A 7,897-nucleotide genomic window follows, 5' to 3' on the forward strand; every position below is an offset into this window, starting at 1 on the left:
GGGACGTCTTATAGGACATTGGGTGGGGGAAGAGGCGGGAAGGAGCTAGGGTCCCGAGCAGCCAGCCGTGCTTTACGGTTGGAAATACGAAAAAACGGCGTTACTCCGTACTTAGGTTGCCGGAGTTTAAATTCTCATGAATTTACCAGAAAGGTGGAGGAGGGAAAGTACCTAAACTGTTTACTGAGGACTCTTAACTTTCGTGTGTTTTTTTAAGTTTTCTTTTTTGTTGTAAAATTGGTAGGGTGTGAGAAAGTAGCAATTCTTGAGAAACCCTGAGGCTACCCTTTTCCTCTGCTCCTGGGGTAACTTCCTTAAGTTTTTCATAATTAATCTGCTTGAGGATAATCTACCTCTCAGACTTGTGGAGGAGGAAGGAATTTATGACCAGAGGAGAACTAGAGATCATTATTGATCACAAAATAGAAGATTTTGATTACATCAAACTAAAAAGTTTCTGTACAAATAATACTAATGCAAACAAGATTAGAAGGGAAGTAACAAATTGGGAAAATATTTTTAAAAACAAAGGTTCTGACAAAGGTCTCATTTCCAAAATATATAGAGAACTGACCATAATTTATAAGAAACCGAACCATTCTCCAATTGATAAATGGTCAAAGGATATGAACAGACAATTCTCAGAGGAAGAAATTGAAACTATATCCACTCACATGAAAGACTGTTCCAAATCACTACTGATCAGAGAAATGCAAATTAAGACCACTCTGAGATACCACTACACACCTGTCAGATTGGCTAAGATGACAGGAACAAATAATGACAAATGTTGGAGGGGATGTGGGGAAATTGGGACACTAATTCATTGCTGGTGGAGTTGTAAAAGAATCCAGCCATTCTGGAGAGCAATCTGGAATTATGCCCAAAAAGTTATCAAACTGTGCATACCCTTTGACCCAGCAGCGCTACTACTGGGATTATATCCCAAAGAAATACTAAAGAGCGGAAAGAGACATATATGTGCCAAAATGTTTGTGGCAGCTCTTTTTGTTGTAGCTAGAAACTGGAAGATGAATGGATGTCCATCAGTTAGAGAATGGTTGGGTAAATTGTGGTATATGAAGGTTATGGAATATTATTGCTCAGTAAGAAATGACCAGCAGGAGGAATATAGAGAGGCCTGGAGAGACTTAAATCAACTGATGCTGAGTGAAATGAGCAGAACCAGAAGATCACTGTACACTTCAACAACAATACTGTATGAGGATGTATTCTGATGGAAGTGGAAATCTTCAACATAAAGAAGATCCAACTCACTTCCAGTTGATCAATGATGGACAGAGGTAGCTACACCCAGAGAAGAAACACTGGGAGGGGAATGAAAATTGTTAGCACTAATATCTGTCTGCCCAGGTTGCATGTACCTTCGGATTCTAATGTTTATTGTGCAACAAGAAAATGATATTCACACACATGTATTGTACCTAGACTATATTGTAACACATGTAAAATGTATGGTATTGCCTGTCGTCGCGGGGAGGGAATAGAGGGAGGGGGGGTAATTTGGAAAAATGAATACAAGGGATAATATTATAAAATATATATATATATAATAAAAAAAAAAAGAAGAAAAAAAAATAATTAATCTGCTTAATTCCTTTCTTCAAACCTTCAATGACTCGGATTAGAAAATGATCCCTTAAAAGAGTGTAAACTGTTTGCATTTTTGTTTTTCTTCCCAGGTTGTATTTACCTTCTGAATCCAATTCTTCCTGTGAACAAGAAATTCGGTTCTGCATACATACATTGTAACTAGAATATACTATAACATATTTAACATGTATAAGACTGTCTGCCATCTAAGGGAGGGGGTGGAGGGAAGGAAGAGAAAAATCAGAACATAAGTGAGTGCAAGAGATAATGTTTTTTAAAAATTAGCCATACATATGTACTGTCAAAAAAAATTTATAATTATAAAATTAATTAATTAAAAAAGAAAGAAAGAAAGAAAATGATCTCTTTTCTCTCCATCTCTGCTTCCCTCTGGATAGTCCCACTCAGAAAAGAAAGAAACTCAACGCTATCATCCTCAAACTTCTGGCCTAAACCCCAGATTCTCTTTATCTCCTCTGTAATGCAGCATTTCTCCTGGTAAAATCAGACTAGAGGGAGATGACTTTAAAATCCTCAATATATTTAGTGGGACCCTCGGTAACAGCCAAGTTCTTCCTTAATCTGACAAAGGTCTAACATTGAAAAAGACACATGCACCCTGAATGTTCTACCTCAAGACTGCTACTTCTCTCAATGGGCAGAATTTTAAAAAGGAGGTGACTGGATCAGGATTCTTAGTGTGTGGGACAGTATGGACCAAAATAAAAACTGCAAAATACAAAATTAAATAGAATGCAGAAACTCTAAGGGCCCCCCCCCCAAGTCTGGCCTTTTTTCTTATTGCTTAGGGGAGTCCAGATTTAACATTCTAATCTAGGAAATCTATCCCAGAAATAAAAGAATAATTGCCTTTAAAAAAAGGTACTTAAATGTTAATTAAGAAGTGATGGGAAACAGGAACAGATAAACACCTGCAACTTTTTTTTTTTTTTTTTTTTTAGCTATAGCTCTACTTATTATAAAATCTCAAGTCATAATTAAGGGATAGTTTAAGGCAATATTCCCATGAGAGTGTCTTCATTCAGTTAGTTCCACACACTAAGGAGTGAAAAAAGGGATCCAGTTCCTTGTATGGGAGGAACTAAGGAATGGGAGCTGGAAGGTTTGGCTTTAAGGTGTGAGGGTCCAGGGGAAAGGTACTGAGTTGAAGAAATATTATGAAATATAAGGATCAGATCTTGATAAGGGTGTGGTCCGGGAAGGGATTCTTGAGTTTCCTGAGAAAGATTTCATGAAGAGGCAGATGGGACAAGATCCCTTGTCTTTAGAGGAATAGAAAAGAGGTGGTCATCTAAGAGGTCAGTGGTCAGTTCTCCAGTTCTTTTAAAGGTGGAGGTGAATTGTCCCATCTTTGCCACAAGTCTTCAGATTCCTAGACCTATAACCCCTTTGCCTACATTGGCCTTCCAGGGTGTATGAAAACAAGGTAAAGGTTTCTTAGTAAAGAAGGATCTTTGCCAAAAAATGGTAAGAGATTCCAAGTCAGGCAGCCCTGGCAAGGAAAATTTGCAGAGCACAGAGCTCAGATGAACCAGACAAGCTATGCTGGGAGCATGGAGTATTCCTTGGCTATAGGATGTGGGTGGAAAGAGTATATCTTAACAAGAAGGGCATAAAATTTTGGGGACAAGGGCTCAATGTGAACATTGTGCACCAAAAATATGAGTAAAACACCCCAACAAGATTAGGATCTTCCTTGGTCAGTGTTGTAGATTTGTTGAAAGAATTCACATACTCAATCTCCAAGTTAAGGGGCAAAGATAATTATTAACGCTGCTTGAGAGTGGGCTAAAGTTCCAAAGGAGAGATAACATTATGGGAAAGAGAAACAAAGATTTGGTTGATATTTTAATATTATAGTTTAGAGGTACAATTTAAGAGTGGTAGGAGTGAGGTAGTTCTCATCATTAAGTTTGACCATCTACTGACCTAGGGATGGGCTAGCATTGTTTGTAACATTTCCAAGGCCGAGTAGTCTTAGGGTTTCTCAGGAATCAGTTATTTTCTCACATCTCATCAAACTTGACTACAAAAAAACACATTCCTAGAGAGGAGGACCAGAAAATATTTGTTTAAAAATCTGAACTGGAGATTTTTTTTTTAAATGAGTTTTAGTAAGATATAATAAACAGTTACAATAATTGGCCTTCTCTAATGAGTTCTTCTTACAGATATGGAGAAAGAACTTTAAGACATGATTTTTATTGAATATTTATAAGCCAGAAAAGACAAGGATGAATGTTGGAGGGGATGTGGGAAAACTAGGACACTAATACATTGTTGGTGGAGTTGTGAACAGATCCAGCCATTCTGGAGAGCAATTTGGAACTATGTTAAAAAAAAAACTGGCAGTGTTGGGGCAGCTAGATGGCGAAGTGGATAGAGCACCAGCCTTGAATTCAGGAGGACCCGAGTTCAAATCTGGTCTCAGACACTTAACTGTGACCCTGTGTGACCCTGGGCAAGTCACTTAACCCCAACCTCCAAAAAACCCCCAAAACAAAACCTAGCAGTGTTTCTAATGGGCCTGTATCCCAAAGAGATCTTAAAGGAAGGAAAGGGACCCATATGTACAAAAATGTTTGTGGCACCCCTTTTCAAAGTGGCAAGAAACTGGAAACTGAGTGGATGTCCATCATTTAAAGAATGACTCAATAAGTTATGGTATATGAATGTTATGGAATATTATTGTTCTATAAGAAATGATCAGGAGGATAATTTTAGAGAGGCCTATAGAGACTTAGATGAACTGATGCTAAGTGAAATAAGCAGGACCAGGAGATCATTGTACACAGCAACATCAATATTATACAATGCTCAATTCTGATGAACATGACTCTTTCCAACAATGAGGTGATTGATGCCAGTTCCAATGATCTTGTGATGAAGAGAGCCATCTACACCAGAGAGGACTGTAAGAACTGAATGTGGATCACAACCTAACATTCTCACTCTTTTTGTTGTTGTTTGCTTGCATTTTATTTTCTACTTATTTACTTTCTTTTTTTGATCCGATTTCTCTTGTGCAGCAACAGAATTGTATAAATATGTTTATACACATTGGATTTAGCATATTTTAACATGTTTAACATGTATTGCTTGCTGTCTAGGGGAGGGAATGGGGGGAGGAGGAGAAAATCTGAAACACAAGGCTATGCAAGGGTCAAATTGTCAAATCTGTGCATATGTTTTGAAAACAAAAAGCTTAATTAGTAATCATTTTGTTAATTGAATAAACAAAAATTAACATTGAATAAAGGTGCCTCTTCTTCCCATGACAAGCTATTGAGTTTTGCACAGTATCTTATCATTAAAGTGGAAGAAAATCATAATCAAATTAGTGACTCCACATGAAGCACCATCCCACAGAAAGGATATTGGACACACATATTATTCTTTGATGGCAAGGAATAATCATTAGATGTTATAAAAATCATGCCAAATTTTATCAAAAAGAGATGAAGAGAAAGTGTTTTGTAAACCTTAAGAGCAAAGAATACATATGGATTCTCTGTGAAATGAAGAAATACTAAACATGTCAGACTTGGTACTTCTGAGTGTAATCGAACCTGATTTAATTGTAATTGAGGGGAATAGTTAACAAAATAAAATACTATTGAATATAGAAATATGTAGTTTTCTAAGTGAACGAACTGCCTATAAGGTACCTTATGTACTCCATTAGCTGCATGTGGCTCCTCTCCATTTTTATTGGGCATAACTGATGATTCTAAGGTCCTTATACCTCCAATACTTATTCCAGTGGTTTGTCTCCTCAATTAGATGTTTTAAAATATTCCTTCAAGGAAGAGACATAGGTCCTATTTTGTTTATAATTCCCCCCACACACACTCTCCAGCTGAATTTTAGCTTAATGGTGCCTTTACTAATAATGGTATTCTGAAAATCTTCCAGCAATCCATCCACCACTGCTATTCATGATGCTTCATCAAGAAAGTCCTTGATTAAAGGAAAAAGAAATTTTTTTCTAGCAACACAGAAAATTTAGGCACATGCTTAGGACAAATTTGAGAACAATGACAAAGGATGATGCTTCAAGTTATCAATGCCTCAGTAGCTTAGCCATATTTGTAAACATAGTATGAAAAATTTATCACCTGGTGGATGAGCCTCGGTAGTTTTAGGCTGGTATTTAGAAGTTGAACACTATTCATTTTAATTTCTACTCATATGTTCTAGGACCTGGGACAATTCTGCTGGCTTAAATTTAAGGAATCCATGTACACCTCACCTCTAAGCTATGATTATATCAAGAGGATTTTAATCATACTATCAAGTGGCTAGTGTTACATGTAAGGGGAAGAATAGGTGATTCTCCCTTCAGGTGATTTAATCACACAAGATAAGGTTTTAAAAGATTAATCACTCTACTTTTTTAAGGTACAAAAGTCTTTCAGGTTGAGTCTAGAAGGAATCAAGTTCTTCATTGAGCAAACTAGTCATACACCTCCCCACTCAAATAGATAAATCCAGAATGAATTTCAGTAGTTGTAGAGTGGGAGTCCTTTTGGGGGTTTGGGTCTGGGGTCCTTTGTGGAAGAGACTCCAGAAAGTATAGTATCTCTAGCAGTTACAGTCAATCTAGAAGGGGAAGACCCAGGTTTCAGGTCAAAACAGAAACAATCAATGAAAGCCAGAGTGATTGGGTGTTGCCTCAGCCAAAATAAGACTTGTTAAAGACTTTAGCTTAAAAAATCCAAAGTCTTCCATTGCATGCAGTTCCATTTCCAGGCATCTTAAATCTGTATCTTGCCACTGAACACAGTTCTGGAGAGTAAAGTTTGGTGAGTTTGCACAGCTCTGCATCACTTACATGCAATTCTCTTGCATGTCATGGCATCATCTTCCAGGTGTCATGGTCCTTTTCAACTAGGAAGGACAAACAATAATAGCAGCAACAGAGAAATGCCTTATCTGGCATTTCTAGAGTGGGAGAGATTATATAAGTTTAAAATGCTTGTGGAGAACATTCTTAAGGAAGAAAAGAGAGAATTTCTCACTTTCTTCAACATCACCAGGTAGCTTTTAAATGGAGTCAAATAATCAGTAGAAAACATTGCCTTTTGTAAAGGAGCTAAAAAGACAGAAAGCCAATCACCCAAAGGAGAAAGCAGCCTGATCCCTGGCATCAGAGAAAAAACTAGAAAAAAGAGCAGATCCTGGGAACCTAGCTGAACAACTAGCCCATCAGAGTCACTATCCAAGAGAACTGCACAATGAGAGAAAGAACTTTTAGGACCTGCTGAATTGGAGAGTGACAAATTACCTTTGTCATGTGGATGCTTCATGGATGTCTCATTGTTGTGGTTCAGCTGCTTTTCAGTGGTATTTTCATGATACCATTTACGATTTTCTTGGCAAAGATACTAGAGTGCTTTGCCATTTCCTTCCCCAACTCATTTGACAAATGAGAATATTTGAGGCAAGGGAAGGTATATGAGGCAAAGATAGTTAGATGACTTGTCCAGGGTCACACTACTAGTAAATGTCTACCTGGAATTTGAACTCAGGAAAAGGAGTCTTCCCAACTCCAGGCCTAGCAGTCTATCCAATGGGCCACCTAAGTATCTGAGAGAATCATTATTATACTGTTATATTAATAATCACTAATTTATAATTTAAGTTTTTCTGCTAACTTTTTTTTTTTTTTTTTTTTTTTTTTTAAGAATCCCAACTGATTAAGGTCAGTTCTTCAGAGAAGGTCTATGACAGTTTGTTGAGATTACTGCTATCCATCAAAGAACATTCTCTTCAATCTTGAGTCTGCCTTTCCCTAAGGGAGGGAACCGCTGTCCTTGATCTCTCTCATAGGGTTTAAGGAGAATACTGTCCAGAGAGGTCCAGATAAAGATGGCTTCCCGTATCAAGATTCCTGGAGACTGCTGAGTCTCATGATCAAGCTATGAGAACATAGCAGAGAATAGCAGGAAAGAAGAATACTTTTAGTCCACCTCCTCATTAGATGTCTACCAATGAAATCTGATTTTTCACTTCTTGGAGGAATTTCCTTTTAGAAGGTATTTTTCACTGTATACCAAAATAAGGTCAAAATGAGTTAATGATTTAGACATAAAGAGAGATATAAGCAAATTAAAAGAACATAGGATAGTTTACCTCTCAGATCTGTGGAGAAGGGAGGGATTTGTGACCAAAGAAGAACTGAGGATCATTACTGAACACAAAGTAGGTAATTTAGATTAAGTTTAAAAGTTTTTGTACAAACAAAACTAATGCAAACAAG

Source organism: Sminthopsis crassicaudata, chromosome 2 (assembly GCF_048593235.1).
Source record: "Sminthopsis crassicaudata isolate SCR6 chromosome 2, ASM4859323v1, whole genome shotgun sequence".
Classification (NCBI taxonomy): domain Eukaryota; kingdom Metazoa; phylum Chordata; class Mammalia; order Dasyuromorphia; family Dasyuridae; genus Sminthopsis; species Sminthopsis crassicaudata.